The following is a 24,410-nucleotide window of genomic DNA, read 5'->3' on the forward strand; positions in this document are numbered from 1 at the left end:
TTACACCAGCAAAAATAGTAATAATGCACCATACAATTAAGGAAAAAAATGTATACAAGCAGCCCCTCGTGCAATATTTATGGCCTACTAAAAATCCCACATAGTATGATCCCACAACTGTATCATCAAACACTGACTACAAAATACAGTATGATACCCTACAGACTCACAATGTATGATCTCCCACAGCACCTTTATACATTGTATAAAGACCCCACATCTGCACACAAACAGTAAAGTGTCCCCAGAACTAACCCACACTGTATTATCTTCCACAGCCCATCATTTACACAATATTATCGCTCATGGTTTGTGATTTTACACAGTTCTTACACACAATATGATGTCCTAACCACCACCCCACACAGTATTATCTCTTCACACAATATGATCCCCCAATAGCTCGTTACAAACATTCCAAATTTCCCTTCATCCCCAAACACAGTATGATTCCCCACAGCTCCATACACAGTGATATGACACTCACAGTAAAGCCCCTGTCACACACAGCGATCTCGCTAGTGAGTCACTGAGTCACAAGATTTGTGACGCAACAGCGATCTCACCAGCGAGATCGCTGTGTGTGACACTTATCAGCGACCGGCCCCCCTGCCAGGTATCGCTGATCGTCCTGGAATGGCCAGGAAATTTTTTTGATCGCTGGTCTCCCGCTGGCCAGCACGCATCGCTGCATGTGGCAGGCAGGAGACCAGCGATCAGCGAGCTGGAGCTGGTAACCAAGGTACACATCGGGTTCCTAAGCGCCCTGGGTGGACTTTTTATGGCCTCCATTTGGGAAGTTCCCTTGTCAGTGATACTTTCGCCCTTGGCTATGTGTGTTGATCCCTGAGTGTGTTTTGTGCCATGTGCTGGTTTGCTTGATTCTCTGATTTGTGACCCGGTCTGATCTCTGGATACTGCTTGTTGGATTCTGATTCTGCACCTTCTCTGTCCATTTGGTATTGACCTCTGCCTGGCCCTGACTATCTGCTCTGTCTAATCCTTTGGTACTGTTGTGCTATCTCATGCTTTGACCCCGGCCTGATCTGATATTCTCTGTTCTGTCCTGCTCACCTCGCATTCCTAGGAGCCTGAAGCTGTCTTCTGAACCCATCTTCCAGGAGACTGCAATGGTGAGTTCACTTGCAACCCTTTCCGTGACACATACAACCCAAACTACATTCACACCATCCTATATACAATATTATATACAATATAAAATATTTCACTAAACCAAATATTATACATGACACCAAAACACAACAAATACCCACTGGTCCCACCATCTTAATATACAGCCTCCCCCTTACACCACATTCACACGACAACTTAAATACAACACCATACACAAAAATGAGCAATTTTTTTGGATTTATATATATACACTGCTCAAAAAAATGAAGGGAACACTAAAATACCACATCCTAGATATCTCTGAATGAAATTTTCCAGTTGCATTTTTATTCATTGTATAGTGGAATGTGTTCAGAACAATAAAACATAACAATTATCAATGCAAATCAAAATGAATATCCCATGGAGGTCTGGATTTGGAATTACACTCAAAATCAAAGTGGAAAATAAAATCACAGGCTTATCCAACTTCAGTGGACATGCCTCATGACCAGGAAAAGATGCTCAGTATTGTGTGTGGCCTCCACGTGCATGTATGACCTCCCTACTGTACAACACCTGGGCATGCTCCTGGTGAGGTGGCGGATGGTATCCTGAGGGATCTTCTCCCAGACTTGGACTAAAGCATCCGCCAACTCCTGGACAGTCTGTGGTGCAACATGGCGTTGGTGGATAGAGCGAGACATGATGTCCCAGATGTACTCAATCAGATTCAGGTCTGAGGAACAGGTGGGCCAGTCCATAGCTTCAATGCCTTCATCTGCAGGAACTGCTAACACACTCCAGCCACATGAGGTCTGGCAATGTCCTGCATTAGGAGGAAGCCATGGTCAACTGCACCAGCATATGGTCTCACAAGGGGTCTGAGGATCTCATCTCGGCACCTAATGGCAGTCAGGCTACCTCTGGTGAGCACATGGAGGGCTGTGCAGCCCTCCAAAGAAATGCCACCCCACACCATTACAGACCCACTGCCAAACCAGTCATGCTGAAGGATGTTGCAGGCAGCAGATCGCTCTCCACGGTGTCTCCAGACTCTGTCATGTCGGTCGCATGAGCTCAGTGTGAACCTGCTTTCATCTGTGAAGAGCACAGGGCACCAGTGTTGATTTTGCCAATCCTGATGTTCTGTGGCAAATGCCAAGCGTCCTGCACAGTGTTGAGCTGTGAGCACAACCCCATCTGTGAAGGTCAGGCCCTCAGACCATCCTCATGGAGTCAGTTTCTAACCATTTGTGCAGACACATGCACATTTGTGGCCTGCTGGAGGTCATTTTGCAGGTCTCTGGCAGTGCTCCTCCTGTTCCTCCTTGCACAAAGGCGGAGGTAGCGGTCCTGCTGCTGGGTTGTTGCCCTCCTATGGCCCCCTCCATGTCTCCTGATGTACATGCCTGTCTCCTGGTGGCGTCTCCAGCCTCTGGACACTACGATGACAGACACAGCAAACCTTCTTGCCACAGCTTGCATTGATGTTCCATCCTGGATAAGCTGCACTACCTGATCCATTTGTGTGGGTTGTAGAGTCTGTCTCATGCTACCACGAGTGTGAAAGCACAACCAACATTCAAAAGTGACCAAAACATCAGTCAGAAAGCATTGGTACTGAAATGGTGTCTGTGGTTCCCACCTTCAAACCACTTCTTTATTGAGGATGTCTTGATAATTGCCATTAATTTCCATCTGTTGTCTTTTCCATTTGCACAACAGCATGTGAAATTGATTGTCAATCAGTGTTGCTTTCTAAGTGGACAGTTTGAATTCACAGAAGTTTGATTTACTTGGAGTTATATTCTATTGTTTAAGCTTTCCCTTTATTTTTTGAGCAGTGTATATATACAGTATATATATATATATATATATATATATGTGTAACACCCCTTTAGGGCTACCACGGTACACTGGGTGTTATGGGGGGTCTCACCTATTGAGGGCGCTGTGCCTCCACCTGAATCTTGATTGGCGCTCTCTCTCTGGGACTGCAGAAGGACAGTTATCTTCTGCTAGGGGCTGATTTGGGAAACCCCTGCCACAGCTCAGTACACAAACTCAGGGAACAGGAGTAGAATCGTTTAACAGATTTATTGCTATGCAGAAGAATTGAGGTTGGTTTAAAGGAATAACATACAATACAAGTAACGGTGCTCTATAAAAGTCAGATACACATCACAGTCTACTTCTACTCCGACCCTGCAAATATAACGTAGCAGGTTCCACCTCTTTTGTATTAACTCAGTCCAAACATTGGTGCCCAGTTGCCACGGATGTTGACACGCAAATTAGAACCATTGGTGCACTTAGGTGAATATTACTGTCAATAGTCTGGGTTGTAGTGTACTCACTGTAAATAGCGCTGGTAGAACCACCAGTAATTCTTCAATATCCGCTTCCATCCGAGGCCAGTAAAATCGGTCGGCCACAAGACCAGTGGTCTTCTCGATGCCATGATGTCCATGACCATCATACAGGGACTTCATGACAATCCTCCGAAATCGGGTGGGTAACACCAGCTGTCTATGGACTCCTCACTTCTGGCGCTTTGCCTCCCTGTATAGTAGTCCATTTCTTACTACTAGCGACTCTAGCTGCTGAGTCAGCAGGACAGACTCCTCTGTTCTTAATGCATTCTTTTTGGGCCTCCAGCCCCTCTTAACCCACCATCGGACTACCCCCACCGACCGATCCTCCTGCTGCGCCTTTTTAACTTGATTACGAGTCAGTTGAGGAAGAGAGTCTGGGGTTACATTTGTCACTCGGCAGTACAACCATGGGAGCGCTTCACTGGATGCTCCCAAGAATTTAGCACAGCACTGCATAGGGAGGGCATTAGTTTGATGTCTATGGCACAGAGTTTTCACCTCAGAGGCGGGGACCTCTATCCATCCTCCCTCTTCTTCCTCAAATGAGGGTTCCCTAGGCAGGTGAGAGAGGGTGTCTGCATCAATGTTACTGATCCCTGGTTGATATTTTAAGCTGAAATCGTACAGAGAGTGCGGCAAGCCACCGGTACCCCGTGGCATCCAGTTTTGCTGTGGTTCTCACGTAGGTTAATGGATTGTTGTCGGTATGAACCACAAAGTGTACCCCTTAGAGGTAGTAACGCAGCGTGTCCACTACAGCCCATTTCAGAGCCAGAAACTCCAGTTTGTAAGCTGGGTAGCTGTGTTCACGGGGAGTCAATACTCGACTAATGTAGTAAACGGGACGCAGACAGCCATCATGGTACTGGTAGAGAACCCCTCCTAGTCCATCGAGAGAAGCATCTACATGTAACACATATGGTTTACTGGGGTCTGCATAAGCCAACACTGGAGTTTGGGTCAAACATGACTTCAGTTTCTCGAATGCCTCATCGCATACAGGTGTCCATCTTTCCCCAAGATGTTCATTAACTCGGAAGTAAACCCTCTTTCTTGACTTTGAGGAATGGGCTGTCGTCCCAGAAGGGGGATACCCTTGGGTAAAGGCAGTTAACGGCTTCGCAATCCAAGAGCACTGGGGTACAAATCTTCGGTAATATCCACAAAATCCTAAAAAGGACCTAAGCTCCTTCAGCTTAGTGGGCTTAGGCCAGTTTACAACAGCCTCCACTTTGGCGGAATCGATGGAAATTCCTTCTCTGCTGACTATGTGCCCCATATATTTCACAGTCGTCTGGCAAATTCGGCACTTGTCAAGGGACAACTTCAACCCAGCCTCTTTCAACCGATCCAGCACCTTGAACAACCGCTGGTTGTGTTCTTCCAGAGTCTTCCCAGAAACAATAAGATCATCTAGATAAACCAGGACCTCACGTAAGTGCATGTCCCGCACTACTTTGTCCATACACCTCTGAAAAGTGGCCGGAGCACCTGTCAGTCCTTGAGGCCATCTCTCGAAGAACCCAATGGGGCAGATAAAAGCTGTCTTCTCTTGATCTTCTTTTGACATGGGTATCTGATAGTAGCCACTCCGGAGATCTAACACAGAAAACCATTGGCTCCCTTGCAGACAATCCAAAGCTTCATCGATTCGGGGCACAGTGTACTGGTCAGGACTGTACGTTTGTTCAAGGTACGATAATCCACACACATCCGAATAACTCCATTTTTTTCCGAGCTATCACGATGGGGGAAGCATAGGGGCTACTAGACTCTATGATGACTCCTGTGTTTAACATACCACGTAGATGCCGCCTGACATCTTCGATATCCGCCGGGGCCAATCTTCTGGATCTCTCTCGGAAAGGCTTTTGATCCTTCAACCAAATGCGATGCTCTACTCCTTGGGCGAGGCCCATGTCAAATTCGCCCAAAGAGAAAACTGCCCCCCGCATCATCATGCCATCGATGACCAGCCTCCTTTCTTCTCCTTTCAGCTCACTTCCTTCAAAACAAGGGTCAAAGCTTTCAGGCTGTAGTTCCCTCTTCTGCTTCTCCGTTCTCACATAGGCTTCCAAACAGACTGGGTGGATGGATAGGGTCTGCGAGTAATTTTCTCCCCCAATTTCCCGACACCACTGAGCTAACGTACAGAAGATGTTAGCATTTGTTCCCACTATGACAGGTGTTGGTCTCTTATCTGTCTCTGCCTCCGGGCAGATTAGAGCTATGATGGGTATCGCTTAGTGTTGAGCATTCCGATACCGCAAGTATCGGGTATCGGCCGATATTAGCGGTATCGGAATTCCGATACTTAATTCCGATACTTTTTTCATATCGGATTCCGGGATCGGAATCGGAATAGGAAGTTCCCATCATGCTATGAGCCTGCTTGCTTTGATTAAGCCAATGGGAATCCTCCGAAGTGTGGGCACATCCTGTTAGGCATGTAGGCATGTTAACTATTGGCATGGCTGTGATTGGCTGCCGAAATGATGTCATGATGCACTATAAAAGCCACCGCAGCCGCCATTTCTGGTCACTCTGCTGTGAATTCAGTTAGGGACAGGCTGCTGTAGAAGACTGTGAGGGACAGTTAGAAATAGCGATTCCACCAAACATCTAGTGCTTTACCCAGGCTACATAAACCACCACTGTAGCCTTTTTTGCCCTAGCAGCAGTGTTCACAGCTGTCTGCAAGGGCTGTGTGAGTGCAGCTCACGCTGTGGAGTGGGTCCTGCAGCCACGTCAGGCTGTAGGCCACCCAGTGTGATCACTGCTGCCTCATACATCTTTTATTTTTTGAGCTGCATTTTTTAAATAATTTCAATCTAGTGTGCTTCCATCCGTATCCATATACGTTGGTTGCAAACACTAGTAGTAGACAGCGGAGCCTTTCTGCAGCCTTTCAGTGCTAGTGTCCACTTTGCTGCACTGTTCACGGCTGTCTGAGAGGTCTCTGACTGTGTGTGAGTGCAGCTCACGCTGAGTAGTGTGTCCTGCAGCTACGTCTGGCTGTAGGACGCTCAGCGTGCGTCACTGCCTCACACATATTTTTATTTGAGTGCAGCTCATTTTTTCTTCTATTAGTGTGCATCCATCCGTCTCCATCTACGGTGGTTGCAAACACTATATAGGAGTACACAGCGGAGCCTTTCTGCAGCCTGTCAGTGCCAGTGCCCACTTAGCTGCACTGTTGACGGCTGTCTGAGAGGTCTCTGACTGTGTGTGAGTGCAGCTCACGCTGAGTAGAGTGTCCTGCAGCTACGTCTGGTTGTAGGACGCTCAACGTGCGTCACTGCCTCACACATATTTGTCTCTGAGTGCAGCTCATTTTTTCTTCTCCTATTAGTGTGCATCCATCCGTATCCATCAACATTGGTTGGTTGCAAACACTATATAGGAGTAGATAGAGGAGCCTTTTTTTCTGGCTTGTGCCCTGCCGGCGCAGCCAGATTAGTATTACCCAATTTTTTTGGAGCCTCATCTTTTGCATTGTAGGTTACCTGCCTGCATTGTAATAGCTCCAAAAAGTTGGTGATACTATCAGTTTCAATTCTTTGTTCTCATACTTTGAGTTTGTTTCAAACAAAGAAACCACATAAAAAGTTCACCAAACACTACATTTTGAACTTGTGTAGGCCACATCAGCTCCTATTAAAGTCTAGTCCACACACACACTTCATAAAATTAGTGTTTCTTGTACCTGTAACCAGCTGTTCAGGAATAAGCACACTAAGGCCCCCCTTTGTACTTTTTTGCCTATCTTAAGCAGTCTTGCAAGATGAAGAAGGCAGGGAGTAAGGCGCGGGGGCGTGGGCGTGGGCGTGGAGTTTCAGCAGGGAGAGGACGTGGGGATTCTGCAGGGAGAGGACGTGGGGATTCTACAGGTAGAGGACGTGGGGATTCTGGGCCTGCTGCGGGCACCAGTGGATCAGCATCCCCCAGTTTTAGCAGGCAACAGTCCTTTATGCGCAGCTTTGTAGGACCTCAACGTACCCCACTGCTGCGGGAGGAACAAATTGAAGCCGTTGTCGGATGGATGGCAGCTAACGCATCGACTTCAATTACTTCCGCATCCTCTCAGGGTCAGAGCACCGAAGAGCAACCATCTGTCTCTTCACCACCTGCCAAAGTGCCCAGGCAGTCAGAGAGACATGGACAGGAGCCATCACAGTCTCTACTTCTGTTCTCGGAATCTGTTGGCTTGGAAAGAGGGGGCCAGCCAAGCAGCATTCCTGAATGTGAAGAAGAGGGAGTATGCAGTGATGCGCAACTTCTTTGTCCCTCTGAATCTGAAGAGGCGAGTGGGCCAGTGCCTATGGTCAGCACACCTCAGTACGCATCAGATGATGACGAGACTCAGTTGCCACTTTCTGGTGCGTACGGTGCTGGCGAGACAACCCCGGAGAAGCAGCTGTTTGAAGAGGGGAGGGAAGATGATGAGGTCCTTGACCCATCATGGCGTGAGCAACAGGAAGGTGGTGGGAGCAGCTCGGAGGAAGAGATTCCCCTACCGGCCAAAACAGGAGGCAGAGGGAGGGGGAAGACTTGGTTGCCTGTACCCTCCACTTCGGCACCCGTTAGGAGCATTCCTCCTTCCAAAGGCAAACCGGGCGCTCACAAGAGTTGCAGTGCGTGGTCCTTTTTTGACACAGTTGCAGATGACATTTGCTTTGTCAAATGCAAGCTGTGTCATCAGAGAGTCAAAAGAGGGAGAAATGTCAGCAACCTCAATACCACAAATATGTGGAAACATGTGCGCACCAAGCACGAGTTGGAGTTGCAGAGACACCCTGAAGACGTAGGCCAACGTACAGCACCACCTACCACCTCTTCAGTTCGTGTTGGGCCCTCTTCCTCCAGCTCACACACTGCTGGTTCGGCTTCCTCACAGGATCGCCAAGGAAGAACCTCTGCCACTGTTGTCCGGAGACCCTGTCAGATTCCACCCATAACAGCACGTTCCCATCCATCACAGCCATCGGTAGCACAGGCATGGGATAAAAGGCGCCCTTACTCGGCAAACCATCCCCGAGCACAGTCTCTGAATGCTGGCATTGCCAAACTTCTGGCAGTTGAAATGCTGTCATTCAGGCTGGTGGACACTGACACCTTCCGGGACTTAATGGCATTGGCAGTCCCCCAATACAACGTGCCCAGCCGCTTTTATTTCAGCAGGCGAGCCGTCCCTGCCCTGCAGAAACATGTTGAGGGCAAAATAAAACATGCGCTACTAAACGCCGTTAGTAGCAAGGTCCACCTGACCACCGATGCGTGGACCAGTAACCATGGACAGGGACGATACCTTTCCCTCACTGCCCACTGGGTCAATGTTGTGGAGCCGGGTACGGATCTGGAGAGTGGCGCTGTACGTGTTCTTCCAACGCCACGGATTGCAGGACTCCAGTCTGTACACATAGACTCCTCCTCCTACTCAAGTTCCTCAGAAACAGCAGAGCAGGAGCCTGTTACGACCGATATGAGCACAGCCGTGGCCAAACGTCAACAGGCTGTACTCAAATTAATTTCTTTGGGGAATCGAAGCCACACAGCGCAGGAGCTCTGGAATGCTATCAAGCTGGAGAGCGATGTGTGGTTTGGGCCAGCGAATCTCCAGCCGGGCTTGGTAGTGTGTGACAATGGCCGAAATCTGGTGGCAGCTCTTGGCCTAGGCAACCTCACACACATCCCATGTCTGGCACATGTTCTTAACTTGGTCGTGCAGAGCTTTCTGAGGGACTATCCGGATCTTGATGCACTGTTGCACAAGGTCCGCATAGAGTGCGCTCACTTGCGACGTTCCAGCACGGCAAGATCGCGCCTCGCTGCTCTGCAGCGACGATTTGGCCTTCCGGAACATCGCATCATATGTGACCTACCCACCCGGTGGAATTCAACGTTACATATGTTGGAGCGGTTGTGTGAGCAGCAGGCAGCAGTCATGGAGTACCAGCTGCATCAGGCGCAAACAAGTCGCACTGTGCGCCGTTCACACTTCAGCACCATTGAGTGGGCCTCTATGAAGGACATCTGCCTCGTTTTGCGTGCCTTCGATGAATCCACGCGGATGGCGAGTGCAGACGATGCACTAGTCAGCATGACTGTCCCCCTTATCTGCCTGCTTCAACAAACACTGCAAGCACTAAGGGATGAGGTTTCAGAAGAGGTGGAGGATGAGGAGTCCCAAATGCCATCTGCTTCTGGACAGTCTGCGCTACGTGTTTCCTCACAAAGGCCTAGGCAGGGGACACTTTGTGAGGAGGATGAGGAGGAGTCGATGGAGGAGGAAGACATCTCTCCAGAGGAGGGAGGTACACAAACCTCTACTCAGTATGTACAGCGAGGGTGGGGTGATGCAGAGCAGGTCGAGGTCACGCCTCAAACAGGGGACAGCGGTTCTTTGGCAGTTGGGAGTCTGCAGCACATGGTTGATTTCATGCTGCAGTGCCTGAGAAACGACCGCCGCATCGCCCACATTCTCGTCTCGGCTGATTATTGGGTGTACACCCTCCTAGATCCTCGCTACCGGGACAGCGTACAAAGGCTCATACCAACGTTGAACCGGGAGCGTAAAATGCGGGAGTACGAAGAGTCACTGGTGCAGTCCATAATGTTTTCCATTCCACCCGACAGCATTGTTGCTAGTGCTTTACAAAGCAGCTCTGTGCGTCGAGGCAGTGGAGGAAACTCTGCACAAAGAGGGAGCAGAGGCAGTGCCGCAGCACAAGGCAAGACCACTATGGCCCAAATGTGGCAAAGTTTTGTGTGTCCACCACAATTGTCTACACCATCAGCGACGCCTCGAGTCAGCAGGAGGCAACGCTTCCGTCAGATGGTGTCAGACTACATGTCTTGCCCTGTCGCTGTACTCCCAGATGGCTCTTCCCCCTTCAAGTTTTGGGTCTCTAAGCTGGATACATGGCCAGAGCTTAGCCAGTATGCATTGGAGGTGCTGGCTTGCCCTGCTGCCAGTGTATTATCGGAACGTGTCTTTAGTGCCGCAGGTGGTGTACTAACAGACCGTCGCACGCGACTATCTTCCGATAATGTTGACCGGCTGACTTTTCTGAAAATGAACAAGGCCTGGATCTCCAAAGACTTTGCCATTCCTCTTACAGACTAAATTAGTGGTTGGCAACTGTATCCAGGTCTGCTGGTGTGTTCATTTTTCTACCACCTGAACTATAATCCCTGTGCTTCAACACAGCCAGTTGTCGCTCAGATGTGTCGTCTGCACAGAGAAACACACTAGCTCCTGTGTTACTGGGGTTCAGTAATGCCAGCTGATCCCCTGCTGTGTGGATGGCAGAGTCACCAGCTCCATCAACATTCAAACCACTACTGATTTTTAACCGTGCCCAACTTAGGTCTCTGGCTCCACTGTCTCTACTATTTCCCCTGACCTCCAACCCCGCCATCTACATCTCTGAAGTGGCGTCAGCACAATCTACACTTGTTCCTGTGTTCCTGTGGCTCAGTCCCATCAGTTTATCCCCTGATGTGTGTCCGGCAAGGTCTCCTGCTCTGTCCACATTCCCATAACCAGTAGTGGGAATGAGGACAGAGCTGGCGAACTTGCCGGACAAACATCAGGGGATCAACTGATGGGACTGAGCACCAGTAACACAGGAACAAGTGTAGATTGTGCTGACGCCACTTCAGAGATGTAGCTGGCGGGGTTGGAGGCCAGGGTAAATAGTAGAGACAGTGGAGCCAGAGGCCTAAGTGGAGCATGGTTAGAATCAGTAGTAGTCCACAACCTCCATAAAAACCGATGCCCATTGGCCTCTGCATGCGGCATGCGTAATCCTGGGCTCCAACAGCGTCAGTTGGTGTTCAGAAGTGTCGTCTCCACAGAGCCAAACACATTCGTTCAAGTGTTAGTGGGGTTCAGCACTGTCAGCTGTTCCCCTGCTGTGGAGATGGCAAGTCTCCTGCTGCATTCACCTGCCAAAATCCAGTAGGCCCCAGCCTGCTCCTCGCCTAATCCTGAGCTCCAACAACGTCAGTTGGTGTTCAGAAGTGTCGTCTCCACAGAGCCAAACACATTCGTTCAAGTGTTAGTGGGGTTCAGCACTGCCAGCTGTTCCCCTGCTGTGGAGATGGCAAGTCTCCTGCTGCATTCACCTGCCAAAATCCAGTAGGCCCCAGCCTGCTCCTTGCCTAATCCTGGGCTCCAACAACGTCAGTTGGTGTTCAGAAGTGTTGTCTCCACAGAGCCAAACACATTCGTTCAAGTGTTAGTGGGGTTCAGCACTGTCAGCTGTTCCCCTGCTGTGGAGATGGCAAGTCTCCTGCTGCATTCACCTGCCAAAATCCAGTAGGCCCCAGCCTGCTCCTCGCCTAATCCTGAGCTCCAACAACGTCAGTTGGTGTTCAGAAGTGTCGTCTCCACAGAGCCAAACACATTCGTTCAAGTGTTAGTGGGGTTCAGCACTGTCAGCTGTTCCCCTGCTGTGGAGATGGCAAGTCTCCTGCTGCATTCACCTGCCAAAATCCAGTAGGCCCCAGCCTGCTCCTCGCCTAATCCTGGGCTCCAACAACGTCAGTTGGTGTTCAGAAGTGTCGTCTCCACAGAGCCAAACACATTCGTTCAAGTGTTAGTGGGGTTCAGCACTGTCAGCTGTTCCCCTGCTGTGGAGATGGCAAGTCTCCTGCTGCATTCACCTGCCAAAATCCAGTAGGCCCCAGCCTGCTCCTCGCCTAATCCTGAGCTCCAACAACGTCAGTTGGTGTTCAGAAGTGTCGTCTCCACAGAGCCAAACACATTCGTTCAAGTGTTAGTGGGGTTCAGCACTGCCAGCTGTTCCCCTGCTGTGGAGATGGCAAGTCTCCTGCTGCATTCACCTGCCAAAATCCAGTAGGCCCCAGCCTGCTCCTCGCCTAATCCTGGGCTCCAACAACGTCAGTTGGTGTTCAGAAGTGTCGTCTCCACAGAGCCAAACACATTCGTTCAAGTGTTAGTGGGGTTCAGCACTGCCAGCTGTTCCCCTGCTGTGGAGATGGCAAGTCTCCTGCTGCATTCACCTGCCAAAATCCAGTAGGCCCCAGCCTGCTCCTCGCCTAATCCTGGGCTCCAACAACGTCAGTTGGTGTTCAGAAGTGTCGTCTCCACAGAGCCAAACACATTCGTTCAAGTGTTAGTGGGGTTCAGCACTGTCAGCTGTTCCCCTGCTGTGGAGATGGCAAGTCTCCTGCTGCATTCACCTGCCAAAATCCAGTAGGCCCCAGCCTGCTCCTCGCCTAATCCTGAGCTCCAACAACGTCAGTTGGTGTTCAGAAGTGTCGTCTCCACAGAGCCAAACACATTCGTTCAAGTGTTAGTGGGGTTCAGCACTGCCAGCTGTTCCCCTGCTGTGGAGATGGCAAGTCTCCTGCTGCATTCACCTGCCAAAATCCAGTAGGCCCCAGCCTGCTCCTCGCCTAATCCTGGGCTCCAACAACGTCAGTTGGTGTTCAGAAGTGTCGTCTCCACAGAGCCAAACACATTCGTTCAAGTGTTAGTGGGGTTCAGCACTGCCAGCTGTTCCCCTGCTGTGGAGATGGCAAGTCTCCTGCTGCATTCACCTGCCAAAATCCAGTAGGCTCCAGCCTGCTCCTCGCCTAATCCTGGGCTCCAACAACGTCAGTTGGTGTTCAGAAGTGTCGTCTCCACAGAGCCAAACACATTCGTTCAAGTGTTAGTGGGGTTCAGCACTGTCAGCTGTTCCCCTGCTGTGGAGATGGCAAGTCTCCTGCTGCATTCACCTGCCAAAATCCAGTAGGCCCCAGCCTGCTCCTCGCCTAATCCTGAGCTCCAACAACGTCAGTTGGTGTTCAGAAGTGTCGTCTCCACAGAGCCAAACACATTCGTTCAAGTGTTAGTGGGGTTCAGCACTGCCAGCTGTTCCCCTGCTGTGGAGATGGCAAGTCTCCTGCTGCATTCACCTGCCAAAATCCAGTAGGCCCCAGCCTGCTCCTCGCCTAATCCTGGGCTCCAACAACGTCAGTTGGTGTTCAGAAGTGTCGTCTCCACAGAGCCAAACACATTCGTTCAAGTGTTAGTGGGGTTCAGCACTGCCAGCTGTTCCCCTGCTGTGGAGATGGCAGTCTCTCCTGCTGTCTCCGCATTACAAAGACAGTAGGCCTCTGCCTACACCCTCCTATTTCCTGGGCTTCAACACAGCCAGTTGTAGTTCGGAAGTGCCGTCCACACGGAAAGAGATACTTGCTCCCGTGTCTCAGTGGGGTTCAGTAACGTCAGCTGATCCCCTGCTGTGTGGATGGCAGTCTCTCCTGCTGTCACCTCATTCAAAATACAGTAGGCCTCTGCCTACACCCTCCTATTTCCTGGGCTTCAACACAGCCAGTTGTAGTTCGGAAGTGCCGTCCACACGGAAAGAGACACTTGCTCCCGTGTCTCAGTGGGGTTCAGTAACGTCAGCTGATCCCCTGCTTTGTGGATGGCAGTCTCTCCTGCTGTCACCTCTTTCAAAATACAGTAGGCCTCTGCCTACACCCTCCTATTTCCTGGGCTTCAACACAGCCAGTTGTAGTTCGGAAGTGCCGTCCACACGGAAAGAGATACTTGCTCCCGTGTCTCAGTGGGGTTCAGTAACGTCAGCTGATCCCCTGCTGTGTGGATGGCAGTCTCTCCTGCTGTAAACTCATTCAAAATACAGTAGGCCTCTGCCTACACCCTCCTATTTCCTGGGCTTCAACACAGCCAGTTGTAGTTCGGAAGTGCCGTCCACACGGAAAGAGACACTTGCTCCCGTGTCTCAGTGGGGTTCAGTAACGTCAGCTGATCCCCTGCTGTGTGGATGGCAGTCTCTCCTGCTGTAAACTCATTCAAAATACAGTAGGCCTCTGCCTACACCCTCCTATTTCCTGGGCTTCAACACAGCCAGTTGTAGTTCGGAAGTGCCGTCCACACGGAAAGAGACACTTGCTCCCGTGTCTCAGTGGGGTTCAGTAACGTCAGCTGATCCCCTGCTTTGTGGATGGCAGTCTCTCCTGCTGTCACCTCTTTCAAAATACAGTAGGCCTCTGCCTACACCCTCCTATTTCCTGGGCTTCAACACAGCCAGTTGTAGTTCGGAAGTGCCGTCCACACGGAAAGAGACACTTGCTCCCGTGTCTCAGTGGGGTTCAGTAATGTCAGCTGATCCCCTGCTGTGTGGATGGCAAAGTCTCCTGCTGCCTACACAGTCGTACCACTACTGATTTTTAACCGTGCTCCAATTAGGCCTGTGGCTCCACTGTCTCTCGTATTTCCCCTGTCCTCCAACCCCGCCAGTTACAGCTCCGAAGTGGCGTCTGCACAATCCACACTTGTTCCTGTGTTACAGGTGTTCAGTCCAGTCAGTTAATCCCCTGATGTGTGTCCGGCAATGTCGCCTGCTCTGTCCACATTCCCATTATCGGAATGTGGACAGAGCAGGCGACATTGCCGGACACACATCAGGGGATTAACTGACCGGACTGAACACCTGTAACACAGGAACAAGTGTGGATTGTGCAGACGCCACTTCGGAGCTGTAACTGGCGGGGTTGGAGGACAGGGGAAATACGAAAATCAGTGAAGCCACAGGCCTAAGTGGAGCTTGGTTCAAATTAGTAGTCTACAACCGATCTTAAAATTTCTTCAATGCAGCCTAAGCCTGCTCCGTGCTTGTCCCTGGGCTTCAACACAGCCAGTTGTTGCTCGGAAGTGCCGTCTTCACAGAGTAAAACACTAGCTCCTGTGTTTGTGGGGTTCAGTAACGTCAGCTGTTCCCCTGCTGTTTTGATGGCAATCTGTCCTGCTGCCTCCCAATTGACAGCACATCAGGCCTCAGCCTGCTAAGTGCTTGTCCTGGGCTCCAACATCGCCAGTTGCTGCTCATAACTGACTTTGGCACGGGTACTCCCTCCTGCCCAGCTTGGTTCCAGCCCTGCCTGCTGTTTCCGGGAAGTGTCAATGTCAGTTTGCCACCCCAAGTTGCCATGTCGTGTTGCGGTTGGGTTAGCCGAGGCTAGGGTGCCAGCAGTTTAGGTGCTTCCTATGTGGACTGCGGGTTCTGGTAAGAAAGGTTTGTTCCATAGTGCCAGTAGGACAAGCACCCCCTGTAGGACTGTGTGATTCGGTAACTGCGGCCAGCTTGCGGCATGCCAACTTTGCTTTTCAGGGGTAACTTCTGATACCCCTCTGGGTTCCAGCACCGTCAGCTGGTTCTCATCAGAGCCTTTGGCCTAGGTGCCTCCATCTCGGTATCCGAGTTCCGGCAACGTCTGCTGGTCCTTGGTAGTGCTTTGTAGCACAGGTACCTCCTGCTTAGTAACCGGGTTCCAGCACCGTCAGCTGGTCCTCGGTTGTGCCATTGGCTCTTATTCCTTCTGCTGCCCCTCCGGGTGCCAGCACTGTCAGCTGGTCCTCGCTATTTCCATTTGCTCTTGCAGCTTATGCTACCCCTCCGGGTTCCAGCACCGTCAGCTGGTTCTCGTCAGAGCCTTTGGCCTAGGTGCCTCCATCTCGGTATCCGAGTTCCGGCAACGTCTGCTGGTCCTTGGTAGTGCTTTGTAGCACAGGTACCTCCTGCTTAGTAACCGGGTTCCAGCACCGTCAGCTGGTCCTCGGTTGTGCCATTGGCTCTTATTCCTTCTGCTGCCCCTCCGGGTGCCAGCACTGTCAGCTGGTCCTCGCTATTTCCATTTGCTCTTGCAGCTTATGCTACCCCTCCGGGTTCCAGCACCGTCAGCTGGTTCTCGTCAGAGCCTTTGGCCTAGGTGCCTCCATCTCGGTATCCGAGTTCCGGCAACGTCTGCTGGTCCTTGGTAGTGCTTTGTAGCACAGGTACCTCCTGCTTAGTAACCGGGTTCCAGCACCGTCAGCTGGTCCTCGGTAGTGCCATTGGCTCTTGTTCCTTCTGCTGCCCCTCCGGGTGCCAGTACCGTCAGCTGGTTCAAGAGGACAAAGAACAGGAAGACAACCACCAAGATGCAGAACAACAAGAGAGAGAAGACAAAGAAGCATAAAAAAAACAAAGCAGAAGAACATTAAGCATAAGACTAATACTCTGAGCAAATGATATTATCTTATTTATAAGCAGAAGAAGACTAAGCTGTGTATGGGGGTGAGTCCGTTCCTCCTCGTGGTGCCCCTGGAAAAGGCCTGCTTCTGCAGGCCAAACTGAACGCGGACAAATCCTGTTGTAAATCTTTTGTGACAGGCAGAACGGAAGGTGTAAACTTCTAACTTTTCTAGATAACAACTATAGGAATGCCTGACACAAACAAGAATATGATGAAGAAGAATAGGAAGAAGATGAAGAAGCTGAATATGTAGAATAATAATTGTTGAATAAGAAGAATATGAAGAATGTAAGAAAAGGAAGAAGAAGAAGAAGAAGAAGAAGAAGAAGAAGAAGAAGAAGAATGTAAAAAAAGGAAGTAGAAGAAGAAGAAGAAGAATGTAAAAAAAGGAATAAGAAGAAGAATGTAAAAAAAGGAAGTAGAAGAAGAAGAAGAAGAATGTAAAAAAAGGAAGTAGAAGAAGAAGAAGAAGAATGTAAAAAAAGGAAGTAGAAGAACAAGAAGAAGAATGTAAAAAAAGGAAGTAGAAGAAGAAGAAGAAGAATGTAAAAAAAGGAAGTAGAAGAAGAAGAAGAAGAATGTAAAAAAAGGAATAAGAAGAAGAATGTAAAAAAAGGAAGTAGAAGAAGAAGAAGAAGAATGTAAAAAAAGGAAGTAGAAGAAGAAGAAGAAGAATGTAAAAAAAGGAAGTAGAAGAAGAAGAAGAAGAATGTAAAAAAAGGAAGTAGAAGAAGAAGACATACATGTCTGGCAAAATATAAATGAGGCTAACATAGTCAATATCTTTGTAACTCCTAACATCTTTAAAAAAAAAAGTTTAATTCCTGCTATTCCATTTGATTGGGCTAAACCTCTATGGCTTTAATGTCTCCTCCACCTCCCACAATACATTCTACATTATTCTTAGTTGTTTTTCTTCATGTAGAATTAACCTACAAGGAAAGAAAGGGTTTTTTTTAATTCCGATATTTTGGCCCCATTGACTTGCATTGGTTCCCGGTATCGGAATCGGCGATACCGATACTTTTTTTAAAGATCGGCCGATCCATTCCGATCCGATATTTTCAAGTATCGGCTGGTATCGCTCAACTCTAGTATCGCTTTATCCACTCCAACAACAGTCTTTGGGAATCATAGTGTCACGGACTTGTACCCTTTGTAGGGGTAGCTGTGCTCACTCAGTCCCCACACCACGAGTCCAGACAACAGTTTCAGAGGCACGTTGGATAAATATCTCTTATACCATCCTTCGAAGATGATGGACAATTGAGACCCGCTATCCAGCAATACTGTACAAGGTTGACCATTGATATATGTGCGGACATGTGGGGCTGGTCCCACTAAACCTTCAGGCAGTGTTTTTGATGAGGCACTATTGGATGGGGCAGTAGAGTAGGTCTTAGCTGCTGATGGGGGCACAGTATGGGGTTCTACTGGCCCCCCTTTCCCGTTTCCCGACTGCCTCTGAGTGTGATGGGGAAGATGTGAAGAGTTCTTTGAGCTCCACCTCTTTGGACACTGAAGAGCCATATGGCCTGGACTCCCACAGACAAAGCACCCTTCTGGTTTCCTACTCTCTACTCTGAGGAGGTCATCATTCTCGCTTCCTGAAGCCAGGGTTTGCTTCTCGGCTACCTCCGCAGCACTTTGTAGCCACTGTATTGTATTGGACTGGGCACTTAACAATTGTGTAATCTGCTTCCCCTGTTTCTCAATGACTTTCAACAGTTCCATCTCTCGGCAGTCGGCTGCTGGCTTCAGGGCAACAGTAGTCACCCGAGGGGATGTCTTCTCTCTTGCAGCCAAAATAACCTCCTCCTTGGGAACTTACTAAAGCAGCTCATGAAAAGAACCAGGAATCTTCTCTCTATCACAAGACCTCATCCGCTGGGCAATTGGATCATGCGTGAGAGCTCCTCTGAGTACCTGTTCCAGATGACACTGATCAACTTCTTTAGGGCTGACTCCATCTTTAGATACTATTCTGTGAACCAGCTTGTCTAGTCGGTAGGTGGTAGTTGGTAGGTTGTACGGAGTTTATAGTGAATATCAGTAGCATCTTCAGGGGATCCAAAAGCATCTTCTAAAGAACTCATATAATCTTGATAAGTTGCTTGTGGCTTGCTCCACCAAGCAGCCTGCACCACTTCCATAGCAGTACCCCTCCAACTTTCTACTATTCTCTACTAGAGTTGAGCGAAATGGGTCGAAAAAATTCAAAAGTCGCCGACTTTTGGCAAAGTCGGGTTTCATGAAACGAAACCCGACCCTAGGATGAGGTCGGCCACGAGGTCGGCGACTTACGCGCCAAAGTCGCGTTTCAAAAGTTTGTTTTGCGCTCTTTTTCAGCCAATCAGGATCCACGGACACTGTGGGCAACGTGATGACATAGGCACGGGTCACCACCATCTTTCAGAAGGGCATGCAATTGATTGACTTGCTTTGGTGGGCGTCACAGGGGGTATAAAAGGACGTGCACGCCGACCGCCATCTTACTTCTGCCGATCTTAGTATAGGGAGAGGTTGCTGCTGATTCTGTAGGGAGAGCGTTAGGCAGGGAAGAAGACAAAAAAACTGCTTCTGCTGCTAGCGATTTGGCCTGCACAACACACAAGTCACTGTGTGTGCAGTGCAAGGGGAGGCTATATTGTGGTGTATCAGTGGTGTTGGTTGTTGGGCTGCCTTTTAAGGCTTCCTGACACGCTGGCATTGGTGTTTACCCACTGCTCCGCAAACTGCTTTTTTAAAAGCAATCCAATCTCCCTTATCCTCTCGTCACTTTGGTCACAGGCAGCTGTGCCATCGAGCGTGTCACATAGCGCTCAGATATCAGTGGGCCTCACACCATCCACAAGTGTCCAGTGTCCAAAAGTGTACGCAGAGATTCAAAATCTCCATTATCCTCTCGTCACTTTGGTCACAGGCAGCTATGCCATCGAGCGTGTCACATAGCGCTCAGATATCAGTGGGCCTCACACCATCCACAAGTGTCCAGTGTCCAAAAGTGTACGCAGAGATTCAAAATCTCCATTATCCTCTCGTCACTTTGGTCACAGGCAGCTGTGCCATCGAGCGTGTCACATAGCGCTCAGATATCAGTGGGCCTCACACCATCCACAAGTGTCCAGTGTCCAAAAGTGTACGCAGAGATTCAAAATCTCCATTATCCTCTCGTCACTTTGGTCACAGGCAGCTGTGCCATCGAGCGTGTCACATAGCGCTCAGATATCAGTGGGCCTCACACCATCCACAAGTGTCCAGTGTCCAAAAGTGTACGCAGAGATTCAAAATCTCCATTATCCTCTCGTCACTTTGGTCACAGGCAGCTGTGCCATCGAGCTTGTCACATAGCGCTCAGATATCAGTGGGCCTCACACCATCCACAAGTGTCCAGTGTCCAAAAGTGTACGCAGAGATTCAAAATCTCCATTATCCTCTCGTCACTTTGGTCACAGGCAGCTGTGCCATCGAGCGTGTCACATAGCGCTCAGATATCAGTGGGCCTCACACCATCCACAAGTGTCCAGTGTCCAAAAGTGTACGCAGAGATTCAAAATCTCCATTATCCTCTCGTCACTTTGGTCACAGGCAGCTGTGCCATCGAGCGTGTCACATAGCGCTCAGATATCAGTGGGCCTCACACCATCCACAAGTGTCCAGTGTCCAAAAGTGTACGCAGAGATTCAAAATCTCCATTATCCTCTCGTCACTTTGGTTACAGGCAGCTGTGCCATCGAGCGTGTCACATAGCGCTCAGATATCAGTGGGCCTCACACCATCCACAAGTGTCCAGTGTCCAAAAGTGTACGCAGAGATTCAAAATCTCCATTATCCTCTCGTCACTTTGGTCACAGGCAGCTGTGCCATCGAGCGTGTCACATAGCGCTCAGATATCAGTGGGCCTCACACCATCCACAAGTGTCCAGTGTCCAAAAGTGTACACAGAGATTCAAAATCTCCATTATCCTCTCGTCACTTTGGTCACAGGCAGCTGTGCCATCGAGCGTGTCACATAGCGCTCAGATATCAGTGGGCCTCACACAATCCACAAGTGTCCAGTGTCCAAAAGTGTACGCAGAGATTCAAAATCTCCATTATCCTCTCGTCACTTTGGTCACAGGCAGCTGTGCCATCGAGCGTGTCACATAGCGCTCAGATATCAGTGGGCCTCACACCATCCACAAGTGTCCAGTGTCCAAAAGTGTACGCAGAGATTCAAAATCTCCATTATCCTCTCGTCACTTTGGTCACAGGCAGCTGTGCCATCGAGCGTGTCACATAGCGCTCAGATATCAGTGGGCCTCACACCATCCACAAGTGTCCAGTGTCCAAAAGTGTACGCAGAGATTCAAAATCTCCATTATCCTCTCGTCACTTTGGTCACAGGCAGCTGTGCCATCGAGCGTGTCACATAGCGCTCAGATATCAGTGGGCCTCACACCATCCACAAGTGTCCAGTGTCCAAAAGTGTACGCAGAGATTCAAAATCTCCATTATCCTCTCGTCACTTTGGTCACAGGCAGCTGTGCCATCGAGCTTGTCACATAGCGCTCAGATATCAGTGGGCCGCACACAATCCACAAGTGTCCAGTGTCCAAAAGTGTACGCAGAGATTCAAAATCTCCATTATCCTCTCATCACTTTGGTCACAGGCAGCTGTGCCATCGAGCGTGTCACATAGCGCTCAGATATCAGTGGGCCTCACACCATCCACAAGTGTCCAGTGTCCAAAAGTGTACACAGAGATTCAAAATCTCCATTATCCTCTCGTCACTTTGGTCACAGGCAGCTGTGCCATCGAGCGTGTCACATAGCGCTCAGATATCAGTGGGCCTCACACCATCCACAAGTGTCCAGTGTCCAAAAGTGTACGCAGAGATTCAAAATCTCCATTATCCTCTCGTCACTTTGGTCACAGGCAGCTGTGCCATCGAGCGTGTCACATAGCGCTCAGATATCAGTGGGCCTCACACAATCCACAAGTGTCCAGTGTCCAAAAGTGTACGCAGAGATTCAAAATCTCCATTATCCTCTCGTCACTTTGGTCACAGGCAGCTGTGCCATCGAGCGTGTCACATAGCGCTCAGATATCAGTGGGCCTCACACAATCCACAAGTGTCCAGTGTCCAAAAGTGTACGCAGAGATTCAAAATCTCCATTATCCTCTCGTCACTTTGGTCACAGGCAGCTGTGCCATCGAGCGTGTCACATAGCGCTCAGATATCAGTGGGCCTCACACCATCCACAAGTGTCCAGTGTCCAAAAGTGTACGCAGAGATTCAAAATCTCCATTATCCTCTTGTCACTTTGGTCACAGGCAGCTGTGCCATCGAGCGTGTCACATAGCGCTCAGATATCAGTGGGCCTCACACCATCCACAAGTGTCCAGTGTCCAAAAGTGTACGCAGAGATTCAAAATCTCCATTATCCTCTCGTCACTTTGGTCACAGGCAGCTGTGCCATCGAGCGTATCACATAGCGCTCAGATATCAGTGGGCCTCACACAATCCACAAGTGTCCAGTGTCCAAAAGTGTACGCAGAGATTCAAAATCTCCATTATCCTCTCGTCACTTTGGTCACAGGCAGCTGTGCCATCGAGCGTGTCACATAGCGCTCAGATATCAGTGGGCCTCACACAATCCACAAGTGTCCAGTGTCCAAAAGTGTATGCAGAGATTCAAAATCTCCATTATCCTCTCGTCACTTTGGTCACAGGCAGCTGTGCCATCGAGCGTGTCACATAGCGCTCAGATATCAGTGGGCCTCACACAATCCACAAGTGTCCACTGTCCACAAGTGTGTGCAGAAATTCTAAAACTCCCCTGTCCTATAGACACCTTGTACCTTGTTTTACATTACTATATAGTTTGTTGGATTTTGTCTACATTTCTACCAAAAATGAGGAAGGCTGGTGGAAGAGGCCGTGGAATTGGGCGGGGGTTGGCAGCTGGTAATGATGGTGTTGGTGGTGGATCTGATGGTAGTGGCAAGAGCAAAATAGGACCGAATGCAGGAGGTGCTGACCCTGCGTCATCGTCTGGCTACATAAGGCCTTGAACGCTTAGTTTTCTAGGAGTTGGCAAACCGCTATTAAAGGCAGAGCATCAGGAAAAAGTTTTGTCTTACATTGCTGACTCAGCCTCCAGCTCTATCGCCTCCTCTTCTTCAGTTGTAAAAAGTAAAAGCACTGAGTCGTCATTGGAGGCTCATGTTCATGAACCACACCTTTCCTTGTGTCCTTCACCCCAACCAAGATTGAAGGATGACGCAGGCCATACTACTGATTACTCCATGGAGCTGTTTTCACATACCATGCCTGGATTATCAAGTGAAATGGTGAATTACCCAGGCCAAGATGAATCTGACATGGAGTGCACTGATGCACAGCCGCTGATGGATGATTCTGCTGGTACATTCACTCAGAGCACTACATTGTCCTCGCAGTGTACAGAGCCAGATTCTGACCCTGATGAGACTCAGGTGCCCCTTCCCGCACACTATACCACCATACACGGTGACACAGAGGAAGGTGCACGTGACATAGAAGAGGAGGTGATGGATGACCCAGTTGTTGACCCAGATTGGCATCCATTGGGGGAAGAGGGTGCTGCTTCCAATAGCTCAGATGAGGAGCATCCACAGCAGACATCGACATCGCAACAGCTGTTATCTGGCAGGCCCGGAGCACTCCAAAGACAGGTTCCAAACATCAAAAGAGTTGCTGGACAGCTTGTCCAGAGGGTCAAAAGATCACAGCGTGCTAGGCCGCAAAATGTCTGCCAAAGTAGGAAGAGTGCAGTGTGGCACTTTTTTGAACAAAATCCTCATGATCAGGCCAAGGTTATCTGTAAGAAGTGCGCAAAGACCTTTAGCCGAGGGAAAAATCTGAAAAATTTGAATACCAGTTACATGCTTAGACATTTAACCAGCATGCACTTGCAAGCGTGGACACAACACCAAACCTCAAGTGCCACATGTGCAACTGATCACAACGAAGGTAGTCAGCAACGCTACATTGTTTCCCCCACTGTAAGCCCACCGGTTAGCACAGCAGCAAATGTTGAGGTGTCGTTGCAAGGCCACAGCAGTCAGGGAATCCCACTGTTATATCAACGAAAGACTGATTCTAGGCCATCAGAAAGAACACCAACTCCATCACCATCATCAACCCTCTCTCAGTCCGCCCTGTCCACTGCTACTTCCACCATATGCAGCTCTCAAGTCCAGCTCACCCTCCCAGACACTATGAGTAGGTCAAGAAAGTACTCAGTCTCTCATCCGCGTACACTGGGTTTGAATGCCCACATTGCCAAACTAATCTCGTTAGAGATGATGCCCTATTGGTTGGTGAAAAGCGCAGCTTTCCGCGAACTCATGGCCTATGCAGTACCACGCTATGACCTACCCAGTCGCCACTTCTTCTCTCGCAAAGCCATCCCAGCCCTCCACCATCATGTGAAAGACCGCATTGTCCATGCACTCAAGCAGTCAGTGAGCGGAAAGGTGCATCTCACAACTGATGCATGGTCCAGTCGGCATGGCCAGGGCCGTTACGTGTCCATCACTGCGCACTGGGTTAATGTGGTGGATGCAGGGTCCACAGGGGACAGCGGTGGTGGGACAGTGCTGCCTAGCCCACGGTATAGGAAACAGTTGGCTGTAGGCGTTCGACCCTCCTCCTCCTCCTCCTCCTCCAGAAGCGAAAGCTCGTCCACAGAGCGCAGTCGTACGAGCACTCCATCTGCAGCTGCCACTGTTGCACACGATGTGTCCCCCTATCGAGCAGCTAGTGGAAAGAGTCAGCAGGCTGTGTTGCAGATGATGTGTTTGGGCGACAGACACACCGCCGAGGTGCTGGCCGA

This window comes from Dendrobates tinctorius, unplaced genomic scaffold (assembly GCF_039654945.1).
Source record: "Dendrobates tinctorius isolate UK_male_01 unplaced genomic scaffold, ASM3965494v1 ptg000016l, whole genome shotgun sequence".
Classification (NCBI taxonomy): Eukaryota; Metazoa; Chordata; class Amphibia; order Anura; family Dendrobatidae; genus Dendrobates; species Dendrobates tinctorius.